The 13,616-nt window shown below is 37.6% G+C and overlaps 1 long non-coding RNA gene across 1 annotated transcript; it reads left to right on the forward strand.

Annotated features, from left to right (window-relative positions):
* Window positions 1-1,247: 1,247 nt before the first annotated feature.
* On the forward strand, window positions 1,248-8,266 carry LOC144660755 (uncharacterized). The gene is made up of 3 exons (XR_013572140.1): window positions 1,248-1,690; window positions 4,487-4,534; window positions 8,149-8,266. It is a non-coding gene; the product is annotated as an uncharacterized LOC144660755 (long non-coding RNA).
* The last annotated feature ends 5,350 nt before the right edge of the window (window positions 8,267-13,616 follow it).

The following is a 13,616-nucleotide window of genomic DNA, read 5'->3' on the forward strand; positions in this document are numbered from 1 at the left end:
AGAATATCGCTAGATTCTTTAGCAAAATACAAATTCGTTTTCTAATCGAGGTAGTCCATGGCGCTGCCGACTCCCTACTAATAACTAAATATGTATAGCACGCGAGGGTGTGCACGAGGAAATACGCGCGAGAAGAGAGAAAGGAATGAACTCCCACGCGCGCGCCTTCCACTCGTGCGCTTGCTATGCAGATAAGAGGGGGGTTCAATTAATGTTCAGACAAAACTCAAACTACCTTACAATAAATTATCGGCTCGGGGATAAGAGGGTGAACCAATTGAATCGGAATTCTTCAAAGTGCTACAGAATACGTTTGAAATGTTCCCTAATATTGAATTGATTCCCCTTCATGATTCCTGGGCTCGGTTTAAAAAATATATAATTGTTTTTCCAGATGCCATTGTTTTCATACCATCGCAGGACAGGTCGTATTCAGGAAGTCCTCGTAGCAGCGAAGGGGTTTGACAATTTTGAATATTGAATACGGTCATCGTAAGGCTATCAGTGTATCATACAGTCCTCAGCCGGTGTAACCTATCGGCGGTGAACAGACTCAATACACGTCTTGGCCGATTGATTGCTAGCGTACTCCCGGCGTATCCAATTGAAAAAAATCGAACCAAAAATCAATCGAACCCAATCGAACAACAATCGTTCGATTGGATTCGGTAATCGAACAGAATCGAACATCTACTTTGCTGTGAGTTCGATTTTCGAACAAATCGAACACAATCGAGCTCAATCCAATTCGATTTGTTCGGAATCCGTCTCCTGATAAGTAAATCACGCAGGACTAATCAGGGGGACGGTGCACTGTACAAAATGTCCATAATGTAAACAAACAGGAGTTCGGTAATAGAACGTTCAATTGAGTACGATTGTCGACTGTTCGGTAATCGAACGTTCGATTTTGTTCGATTGACCAAATTTTAATGTGAGTTCAATTATGTTCGATTACCGGACCCAATCGTTCGATTGGGTTCGATTACCAAACGTTCGATTGGATACGCCGGGCGTACAGCACTATCGATATCCTTTATAGCGGAGCTCCAGGCGCCGAAGGCGCGTAGCGTAGCTCCATTGGTAACATGCGGGTACAAGGGAACAGACAGGGCAAATGGTATCCTATCGAACCGAGAAATTTTGGTTGTCGCGTACGTACGTCCGTACGCACGGATTAGGCCTGGGAACGAGCTAGGCTCCGATGGCAACCCGCGTCTTTTGGCGGGAAAAATCATTACTATCAAGGCCTTAGCAAAAAAGTTTTTTAAAAACGATTTCTACTCAGCTAAGCTTTATATAGTAGGAAGTTTTAAACGCGAGGAAAAAAAATCATTCTTAGCTCTTGTTGACAATGTTAGAATTACATGAAGGGGAGACTAACTTGAGGAAGTCCGCTGTGTGAAAAGTCAGGAAACAATCTCACAGCATGCCGATTTACCAAGCGTACGCATGAGTTCACTACTAAGCATGAAGACTCCTCGATTGAAAAGCACACGAAGAACTCAGTTTTAAAGACAGTTTATTACAGATACATTATTTCTGGATATATTCCTCGTTTCACCCGCGATGACAACCATAGTTAGTAGAGGAGTAAAGATTGTGGCCGATCGAAATGGAAAATCTTCCAAGCTTCTTGGTGAGTTTGAAGCAAAGACGGTCAAAGACAACATTCCTTTACGAAAACAAGGTGAGCTATTGATGTTCATTTTTTAACAGATTAGAAAAGTCTTTGGTATTTAGATTAACCAGCATTCAACCTAATACACTGTACATCATTTTTAAACGAAGCTGGGTTCTAGCTCTCAGTCGTGTACCGGTATGTCAAACAAGGACATAGACTTAATGAACTGAAATTCGTTTTGTCTTAAACACGAGTTGTATTCAAAGCATACCTTACTTCTGGTTTTTCCTATCCGCGTTAATTTGTTTATTCTGTAGTTAAATCACCGAAGTAGGAAGAACACACCACTTTTAAACGTTGGAAAGAGTACAGAACAAGTAGAGAACAAAATTTACATGAAAATTTGTAAGAATGTGGTCGAGTCAGATGCAATACAGTATGGGGCCCAGTTCTCGGCCACTATAGACGTAAACTAGTATTTCTTTTCTCAGAATAACCAAAGAAACTTGAAATTTCTCCCAGAGCTTTCTACATTATTCAGCTTTTTGGTGTAAAGCTATCGACCGGTTAATAATTAATTATCCCGAACAATAATAAAAATAAAATCTCCTTTTGTGGGCCCAGTTCTCGGCCACGCGGCCCAGTTCTCGGCCACCAAAAAGCTTATGCGTAATTTCCGTATAAAAAGGCTCAATTAATTTTCACAGTCATAAAATCACTCTGTAAACTTATTTATGTTATATCGATCGCAAATTATTTTTATGAGGCTTTTTGCAGGTTCTTGCAAAACCGCAGAATTGTGTTGTGTGACCAATGCATTTAGATGGTTTACTTTGCAGTGGAAGGGTCTTGAAAGAGTTAGGTGTTGTAGAAATAATAAACAAGACAAGAGTTAGCTCAAAACTTAGAGATTTAATTGAACTTTATTTTTAAAACATTTCTTTCTTTTATTCTGGCTGCAGTAGATGAAATTATATTAAAAACCAAGCGCTAAGCTGTGATAGCGAGCAGGGTGGCCGAGAACTGGCAAATACGCAAAAGTCGCACGGAAAAATTCCGAAGTAAATTAAGACCAACAAAATACAAAGAATCAGCGAAAAGTTAACTTAAGCAGAAAGCTGAATTATTTTACGTTTCACATGCAAAAAAATTAGCTCTTTTGGTTGGGACTTTCGGATAAAATACGAATTTAACTGCATCCAAGAATTTCAAGGAGCCGTAAACAAACAAGATTTCGGGAAAACAAATTAACCTACCTCCGCGTAAACTCGACGTGTGAGCTTTCTATAGCGTGTTGAAGGATCAAACCAACGATACTTAGAGCACAAGAATCAGTCTATCGCAAATGTAAATCTATCGCTGGATGTAAATAACTTTTTGTTTTAATTCAACTGAGGCGTGAAAAAACGCGTTGAACACAAAGTGGCCGAGAACTGGGCCCCATACTGTATAGGGGACATTGCTAGCTGAGAGTCTTAGCGAAATATAGTTTCTCCATGACCTCTGTTATTTTTCACTGAGAACTTTGCGTAGTCTTCCTTATTTTAGTTTTTATATTTTTATCATATGAATGTTATGAGTGAAAACGTTCTGTGAAAGTTTTGTATTTCTTATCTGATTTTACAGCCTTTCTCAGAATAAATTGATTAGTTTTTTCATATTTTTATAACTTACCGTATTTAATCGATTAAATGCCTCCCTCGAATGAGCGCTACATATTAGAACAGAAATATTAATAAACGTCGCCCTCAAATAAACGCTGCATCATGATGATGCAGCATTCATTCGAATAACAGACTCGGAAAGCAAATGCAGTAATAATCAAGCTTGAGCAGGCCAAAAAAAATATTTTTCTTGATTGTAACAAGGTTTTAAGGTATTGAAATTGACTTTTCAGGCATGCACTAAAACATGTTTCTGTTTTTTTTTTTAAATTTAAATGTTCAGTTACCATACTATTGTTTACAAGAAATAAATTGAATTTTAAATGAACGCCGCCCTCGTATAAACGCTTTCCTCTAATAAACGCCGCACTCGAATCACGAAAAATTAAATAAACACCGTGGCGTTTAATCGAATAAATATGGTACATAAAAGAATATAGCACAGATTCTAAAATGTTATGCGAAAGATCATGAAATTTTCTTAAGTTATAACAACCAAGCTGATCCTGAAGTTATAATGTAGGATAAGGGCTTGGAAAAAAATAAATTCCAGATTGCCCTGTGGTTAACAAGCAGCTCTCAAATTTTGCTTGCCTAGGACTGTGCATGATTATGTTTCTTAGTAAACTTGTGACTGTATAATTTACATGTAGACGACTTGCCTGGACCTTTTAACCTAAATTACGCAAACAGGCACGAAAAATTAATTGCTTGACAGAAAAATCTACTTGCCCCAGATAATCAGAGGGTACTTTTTTAGCCCTGTGGCTATGAGCATTGCTTTCTGGAAGGTTGCACATGACTCGTACAATTCTTTAAGCCTTTCAAAGTTTTCCAACTTAAAGCAGTGACTAAATCAAATATTTTTGCCAATTTTCTTTCTACAAGAGAAGTAGGATTAGTTTTTGATCGTGAAAAAAATAAGTTCAAAATGGGCCTGTCTGCGATGACTCGAGGATTATATAATTAAAAGTAAATAATACATACATGTATTATTTATTTACATGTACAACAAGTTTTTTGAGGTCAATTTCAGTGAGAAGTATTTATGGAGGGTGTAAGATGCAGTTTGAAGTTATCATTTATTTTGGTAAATCTGTTGTCTTTCTAAAACTTGCTGTTAGGATTTCCATACTTTTTGCCAGGATGCAAGTTAAGAATTTTACAGGTTTTTGATATGTATAAATTTTGTTTTCAGTGCAGGGAAAACAGTCAAGGGGTGCAGTTAGTGAAATTGGTGATGCAGGTAATCATTACATAAGTGTCAGCTTATACCTTTCTTTAGCTAGATATTAAAGAAGCTCCATGACACATTAGTGCATGAAACTTGTTTTTCAAGTGTAAAACTTTTGGGTGTGAAAAATGGTATGCGTTTTAACCCCTTGGTAAGTTTACATTGTATATTTCCCTAAAATCCTCGTTCAATTGAGGAATTTAAGGTGGCTCGATCGGATTTTTGAGTGACGATACCTTTCAAATTTGAGCAACTTGTACGCCACCGTAAACAATCCGACTGAAAATCGATCAGTACAGCTGTACTAAAGAAAGTTGAAAGTTTCGATTGAGATAAGGTTCATCGAAATCGGAGTAACCATAGCAACATAATGACGTCACCACCCATTTTACACGAGACCGATTATTTTGTAATAGACGGATAATTTTGAAAAAAGGCTTCTAGATCTTGAACTTGACATAGTTTTCTCACGGTCTGCGAAATTTGAAGAATTTCTATGAGAGCGTTTTCGAGAAAATTTTGGATGAAGTTTTCAGGTGCTAAAATACAACAAAAACAAAGCAGCCTTTAAACATTATTGAGAAAACGTACACAAGGCCCGATCAAGTAACATTTTGGCCTTAAGTGAATCTTGAACTATCTAATTACCTTGGAAGAAAATCTCAGAGAAATCGTTTTATTTCATTTCTTGAAACATCGGCTTGAATATGAACTGGTTTGAAATGTTATTTCGCTCTTTAATCGAAAAAGGGCCTTCGCTTACTAAAATGATCGCAAAATAAAAAGCGCTCGATAGAATTGTTTTAAACTTGGCAGTCAAACAGAAGAATAAGTATGTAATGAAATGTCTGATTTTCAAAATAATTGAAACGTTTTAAGGCAGTCAATTTGAAGCCTTAATTCAGGTAAACATTGCGCTGTTTTTCACCCTACATCGGATCGCTGCCTCATTATCTGTCTCCATTGTCTAAAGCTGCGTGCATTTGTAAATTCCAGTAGATCATGAATCACTAATTATTTATTTTTGGATATTTTTGTGACAATTCTGCCTTGGCCTTGAAACTGTTAGGACACTGAATATAATACAAGTGCTTTACTAGCCTTTTCCTCCTTGTTATTGTATTTTGGTTTGTTAAATTAGCTTGTTTCTATATAGTTTTCGGAAAAAAAAGCGGCTGTTATACATATTCAAGATGTGCTGAAATTTACAAATGCACGGGGCTCGACACAATAGAGACTTATAATGAGGCAGCGATCTGATGTAGGGTGAAAACAGCGCAATGTTTACCTAAGTTAAGGCTTTAAATTTACTGTCTTAGAATGTCTCAATTATTTTGAAAATCGGACATTACATTACATACTTACCGTATTTACTCGAATAAGCGCCGCGGCGCTTATTTAAATTTTCGCGCCTCAAGTGCGGCGCTTATTCGAGGGCGGCGCTTATTTGAGGGCGGCGCTTATTTAAAATTTGGCTGCCAAAAAGAATCTTATATTTTACAGTTATTGAAAATAGCATCTTTTGGTTGTCAGTATTCGTCTCTTGCTGAAGAGAGAAGGGACGCTAAGTGCCCTGGCAAAGTTCGCGGCCTTCACAGCAATTTTAGAACTACGTATTGTAAGAATGGTGGATAGAAAAACTAATTGGTGAGCGGTAAAACAATCACTTTGAACTGCAAAACATCGCTTTGGCTGGAAAGACATGTCAAAGTATGTTTTAGAGTTGCTTTGTAGGACTTGTAGTGTTTTTTTAAGGTAAACGGAATTCATCAAATAAGCGCCGCATCGGGACTGCGGCGCTTATTCGGGGGCGGCGCTTATTAACTTTTTTAGCCCAAATGCGGCGCTTATTCGAGGGCGGCGCTTATTTGGGGACGGCGCTTATTCGAGTAAATACGGTATTCTTCTTTTTGACTGCCAAGTTTAAAAAAATTATATCGAGCGCTTTTTATTTTGCGATCATTTTAGTAAGCGAAGGCCCTTTTTCGATTAAAGAGCGAAATAACATTTTATACCAGTTCATATTCAAGCCGATATTTCAAGAAATCAAATGAAACGATTTCTCTGAGATTTTCTCCCAAGGTAATTAGAAAGTACAAGATTCACTTAAGGCCAAAATGTTACTTGATCAGGCCTTGTGAACGTTTTCTCAATAATGTTTTAAGGCTGCTTTGTTTTTGTTGTATCTTAGCACCTGAAAACTTCATCCAAACTTTTCTCGAAAACGCTCTCATAGAAATTCTTTAAATTTCGCAGACCGTGAGAAAACTATGTCAAGTTCAAGATCTAGAAGCCTTTTTTCAAAATTATCCGTCTATTACAAGATAATCGGTCTCGTGTAAAATGGGTGGTGACGTCATTATGTTGCTATGGTTACTCCGATTTCGATGAACCTTATCTCATTCGAAACTTTCAACTTTCTTTAGTACAACTGTATTGATCGATTTTCAGTCGGATTGTTTGCGGTGGCGTACAAGTTGCACAAAGTTGCAAGGTATCGTCACTCAAAAATCCGATCGAGCCACCTTAATATACACAATTTATATGTAACAGCACATGTACATAAAATGTTTTTATTGTTCAAGTAAAATGTTTTCGTTGTTCATACAATGCACCCCTCCCCCACCGTGGAGGAGGGGTATGAGGGCAAAGAACCAACAAGATCTGCTACCTGACCCGACAAAATACCGGAATACTTGTAATGATTTTGTGGGAGAAGTGCAAATTGACCTGTTGTGTTAGAATTCCTTTTGTTAATACCTTAATTAAACCTTAATAGCTAATAAGCTCAAGCCCTAACTTAACATAAATTGTCTTGTTGTGGTACCAGGCAAATGTAGAAATAGAACTTAAACTCAGCTGAAATTTTACGTGAACACAAAGACTTAGTAAAATTTTAGAGCTGTTTAGGCCAGAAAAGCCAGCTGTGCTTGTTGATGAACCGGCTAAGTGTTTTCTTAGCTACATCCCTGATAAAAGTTTTAGGGAGAATATGTAAGCTTTCCTGGACTTAATCACAGTACTTTCAACAGCACCTGTCAGAGATAAATAATTATAAGAGTCTCAAAAGACACATCATTTTGTAGGGAACTCTTGAATTAAGCCGGTGTTTCACACCCCAAAACATTCATCAAAGCCTCGCCATGTGCCGGGTCTTTTTGATAGCACTATTAGTGTCTTCAGTAGGTAAAAAAAGGTTTTGCTGACATAGACTACGAGCAGTCCCTATTTTTTCGCAGAGTCCGTCGAGCTTGAAGCGAAATTTTTTTTCGAAGAGTTCGTCGAGCTTCTCGCCTTGCCCCGCCTCCTCCCCCCACGCGTAATTTTTTTCGCTATAAGCTCGACAAACTCTTCGAAAAAAAATTTGCTTCAAGCTCGACGGACTCTGCGAAAAAATAGGGACTGCTCGTAGTCTATTGCTGACACACTCACTCTGAAAGGACTTTTTGGTTCTAAACATACATGTATCCCCCAACACATTCCCTGGCCCATGCAAAAATTGGAAAAATAACTCTCTTTTTTATGTATCTGTATAATGTTCTGAATAAATTCAATTAAAATTATAAATATTCATTTGATGTCAATGATCATCAACAAAATGGTATCTGTTATTTTCCCTTTTTCAGGGTTAACACGAGTAGCAGAATTTCCACAGAGAGTTGCAGACACAGAGAGAGAGAGATAAATGAACAATCAGAATATATTATTTCTTCATTGCATGTACAACTAATACTTATGTACTCTTTTAAAGTTAATGAAATAGAGCCAGATAAGGCTCATCCATGTACGTATTTCTTAAGGGATCTCTGACAACACAATATAAAAATCATCCGGCTACCCAAACATTTGTGGGAGGTTTGGTGACCTAATGGTTATTGTGCTGGACTCCGGATCGAGCGGTCCGGGTTCGAGACCTGGCCCGGGCACTACGTTGCGTTCTTAGGCAACACACTTTACTCTCATAGTTCTTCTCTTCACCCAGGTGTATAAATGGGTACCGGCTTATTTACTGCTGGGGGAGGGGGGGGGATAACCCTGCGATGGACTAGCATCCCATCCAGGGGGAGTAGAAATACTCCTAGCCGCTTAATAATGCTGCAGAAACCTGGTTACGCTCCAGCCTGATGAGCCACTTGGCTCAACAGCAGGCTTTACCTACCCAAACATTTAATTCCCAGTGCCCACACTGTGAAGAACAGTAATCATGATAGTGAGATACACAGTTCATCAATCTCTAAGTTAATCTCACATGTTGCAATACAATAATAACTGATAAAATATATGTTGTTCATAGGCAAATTTTTACTTCACCAAAACCGAACTCAGTCATTAAATAATAAAACATTAAACACAGCTGTTTTGTTTTGTGGGTGTGTCTCACAGATTAGTTATTTGTTGTTATTTATAGTATCGGGAAATAATACTGTCACTGTTCCAATAGGGCCCCCGTTTGAGGGGGGGGGGGGGGGGGTGGGACAAGCTACATGCAAAACTTTCCAGTTGTATGCTATGTACAGCTATAACATACCAGTTATGGTGGGTGTATGGATATTTTCTAGAGCAACGCTTTCTTTGTTCTAGTTTCTCTTTGAGAGTTTATATATCTTTGGGAGGTTATGCACAAACTGCTAGATGATCATCCTCTTTTGATTGATCAACTATTTTTACTTTTATTTGGTGCTGTTGTTCATGGTGAAAAACAATACATAATATATATAAAGAAAATAACACAAATAAAAAATCATTCTAAAAAAAAATGTAAAGGGCATATAACCGGGGAGCTTCGCTTTTAGGCTTGCCTAAATCTATATATTATTATATCGGATCTCACAAAAACAATAAGAAATCTTTTTGAACATGAGCATAAAAGGGTCAAACAGGTTTCAGGAACTAACAACTGAATAACAAAGGCAATTCCGGCAAGAATACAATTTTCCCTTACGAGTGAGACACGGTTATCATAATGAAATCTTCTACTTTGATACTTATCCGACTCTAGACAATGGCCATCAGTCCTCATGTCGATCAACAAGATGAAACTTATTCATTGAATAACTAAGAAACCCACTTTTTCCTTTCAAGTTTACTTTTTGAACGGTAATGGCTCCTGCCGTAACTCAATTAAAATGCCATTCGAGTACTTTCGGCAGGTTAAACACAGACGGGCTGGTCAACGTACCAAAACTTATCAAAGGAGTATTCTAGATACGCCAAAACAACCCGTGATTTTCGCCTGTTTTGTTGACGCTGTTATTGCTGTTTTCTCTTCCGGGAAACCGGAATAATTCGTGGTTTGCGGATTATCGGCACTCGTTTGTTTGTGAGTCACATCAAAATTGATGTTTTTATTCGTTTCACTTGTTTTGTTTTGTTTTTTTTGTTTTGTTCCCCACTAATCTTTTATTATCAACACTGTTTTGCCGTCACGTCCTTTATTTTATGTAGGTATCTGAATAACGGTTTCGTTTCTAAAATGTCATCTTTTTACTGACCAAAAAGACATCATTAACAAGTTTTTCCCATCACACTGTCACAAAAATATTTGTAACTTCTAGTGAAATCGTGCGTAGGGCTTATAGTTAAAGTAATCTTAAATAATAATCCAGATATTTGTCAATTATAACAAGTAATTAACAACCCGTACCGTATATTCACCCTTTTTAACAGCTCATTTCAACAACGGATACTTGCATTTGCAACCAATTTCAAAAACTTGTAATTGAAAAAAAAACTTTTTTTTGCCCATAAGAATGTTCTCTTGGTTTGGCCATGTTAGTGGAGTTACAAACAAAACCATCAAGAGATACATTGACAACAGTCCACCAACATGAATCCAACATGGCGGCGATGCTGTGGCTGTGACGTCACTTCTGCTATTGCCGCAATTTCCGTGGGTGAAGCTAAGTATTGTCCGTGACGAAAGTGCGAAACAAATCACGTTATCTATGCAAATTTAGTCTGTCTGGACCGCGAAATGTTCTCGCCGCAGCCAACAATGCATTCCAAGAGTTGCAAACCCCTACCCGCTCGAATGGTTACTTTTCGGAATTCTACGGAAATGCAAAGCGACAATTTTTGAATTTTATATCAGAGGCTCTGTAATTTATGTTAGTTTATTCACCCCTTTTATGGTGGACTTGGTTAACCACAAATTCACATAAAGAAAGTCGCGTGGCGTTTTCCACAAAATGATTCGATTCAATTATTTTTTTTCATTTCAAAGCCGTGTTAAATTAATTTTAAAATAGAGTCTTTTTTTGGAATCTCAGCACATTTTTTAAACTGTTCTTTCCCCTACTATGGGCAACTGCGGTTGTATTCAAACAATTTTATTCTCGAATAAAAGGAGTGGTAATCGAAAATCACTTCAAGCCGACCATGTCTAGTCATAACAGAAGTAATTATTATTACAAGTTTAAAATAACTTTGGGCTTCCTTTATTTGAAAATACCGGATGTCATAAAAATAACTGGAAATATTAAGTTGGATCGCAGACGTGTGTGAACAAGAGGTCAAACACTAAGTTTATAACAGGAACTAACAACATTTTCTAGTCAATACCCTAATCAGTGCATTATCATGATACGTGCGCGATGATTTCGACTTCCCGACACTTGAGAAATACAATTTAAAATGACAAAATCTAAAGAAATGTAAGGCACGTTTTGGAGAGATAAAAACTACAGTGATCTACAGTTAGCCCAAATGTAATGCTCTCAGTCCCTTTGTTTCATCTGTGTTACATACACAGCTTATAACAGACATAGTGCCTTGAACCTTCAATGCACTGATCGATCATGGATGATATTTAGCTGTGTTTGTCAGGGTTTAAATCCAAACGTACGTTGTAATGTTCTAAAGGGCTTTTCCCCACTGTGGTTAGTTCTGCTTTGATTTGAGTCATAATTTTACGCACGATTTCGTCTAAAACTCTGAAAACTACAACCGGAAATTTCGTTGAGGATTCGGCGGCAATTTCTGTGTGATTATATATAGCATTTCTCAAATCGTGTTGAAATCACCACTAAAATGCCTTCGAAAATAACCACATCAACAACAATGCACTTTTGAAACTTTTCAAACTAGCCATGCTTTCTGAAAAAAGCTTAGAAAGCTGTATAGCAGGTCACATTGACCTAGCTCCAATGTTGAAACGCTTGGGGGTACATTTTGATATTTCCGCTCCTCCCCACCCCTGATGAATATTGATGTCACACCCAACATTTGAGGGGGTGAAGGTGGTGACAGAAATGATCTTTATTTTGCAACATTGCTACTTTTTCACTACTTTGTAACCCTAATAAAACAGTAGGCATTTTAAGTAACTGGCAAACGAAACTGAAGCGTAATATACTGGAGGACTAGTGAGGGATCAATTTAGGTTTCTGGAAACTGCTCACCTACCCCTCCCCAAACCTAACATTTGCCCAAAGCGATAAGTAAGGGTTAATGTTAGGTTTGGGGAGGGGAGGTAGCATTACCCAGAAACGTAATTTGATCCTAGTGAGTTGGAGGTAGTCACCGCAGTGGGAGTAAAATAGCATTTACATCTGTCGTGTTCGAAGTTGAAATGTCACGGATACTGTGTGTCGCGTTTTGTCGAGGTCACGCATAATGTTTGATTCGCGTTAAAAATCATTTTTTTTTTAATGTGCCTCTGCTTTAGTGTGGTACTGTTGAAGCTATTACTTTATCATTTATTTGCCAACAAAATTTTCACTCAATCAAATCAACAAGACACTTGGGTTATAATTTTTGTTTCGCTCCTCTAAACTACAAATTCAGTCCCACTTTTCGGATTTCCTTGTTCCGTCATTCTTGAAGCATCTCTTCCTATTGTTGTTTTAAACACTGTGAAATCTGCCCTTGTGAAAAAAGAAAAGTTAGAACGCCACTCTTCGACTAAGAGAAGTCCTTTTCCTACCACAGACATCTATTCGTTACCACGTTTCTCATTAAGTCAAGCCCTTTTCATTTAAAAGAAGCGATAATTTTTCGTTGTATAGGATACGTTTGATGCAATCTGTTTAGACTGAGAAACCTCTATTTGTATAAATACCGTTACTAATTAAAATCGGTTTCTAATCTAGCTATTGGGATAATTTTACTAGAAGTAGTTTTTAAGGTACGAAATCCCTAAGTATTTTCTAGAAGTCATCTTATGAATTCAAATTGAAGATTATCTTGGATTGGCGTTCCCGCAACCAACAATGCAAAATACAGTCTACGAAATTTTTCGTTAAGACACCGAAGAATTCCCGAAGCCTGCTGTTCAGAACTTTCTACAGTATTGTGAAACGACAATTTTTCGGCTTTAATAAGAGTTAGTGTGGTTTGCGCAAGATTAATTTTTGAACCGCATATACCACTGAAAAGGAAGTTATGCCTTACTTCGCAACAAAAGGAAACTGCTAATCTTTTAAACCAGTTTTGCTTTGAGTATAATTTGAAAATACCTTTACTCTGTAGAAAACTTTGCTGGCATCGAGATTCCTAGCATGAAAGAGTTCGTAGATTTTTTTTTGGTATTCTGGGCAGGTTTGGGTGTGTTTAAAGATTTCTTACTCTTGAAAAAGGCGTGGTAAAGTTGAGCAAAAACTAATGGAAAAATACTTAAAACTTTGACCACAATCAGAAGTGGTAACGGAAACGACAGAGCATTAGTAAATAAAGCATCTTTTCTAGATTTTTAGGGTGTTTCAGTCCTGAAAGGAAGTCTAATAAAAATCTAAAATGCTGATATCGAAACTATGACAATTATCCCAACAAAAATTGTCCTGATGTAGAAGTCACAGAGTCTGATATTTTTGACTATTTAATGGTTGTTAGTTCAAATTCTAGTTATTTTAACGTGACCGGGCAGAACAATGTATTTCACGAAAGAAAACAACAACAAAGCGCTTCCTTGCGGGTTGAGGGCACGCGTGCGTGACAGCTCTTCAGGAAGCCAATCAAGTGCTGTGAGTGACAGCACCCCCACGCGGAAGCCGCCATTTGTTTTCGTCAGAGTCCTGCCTAAGTAAAATATATCTCAATTCAATGAATGTAAACAAGAGGCGCATTCTAAACCCTCCCCAATTCCCGAAGGTGATGA

This window comes from Oculina patagonica, chromosome 7 (assembly GCF_052425735.1).
Source record: "Oculina patagonica isolate OP01 chromosome 7, crgOcupat, whole genome shotgun sequence".
Classification (NCBI taxonomy): domain Eukaryota; kingdom Metazoa; phylum Cnidaria; class Anthozoa; order Scleractinia; family Oculinidae; genus Oculina; species Oculina patagonica.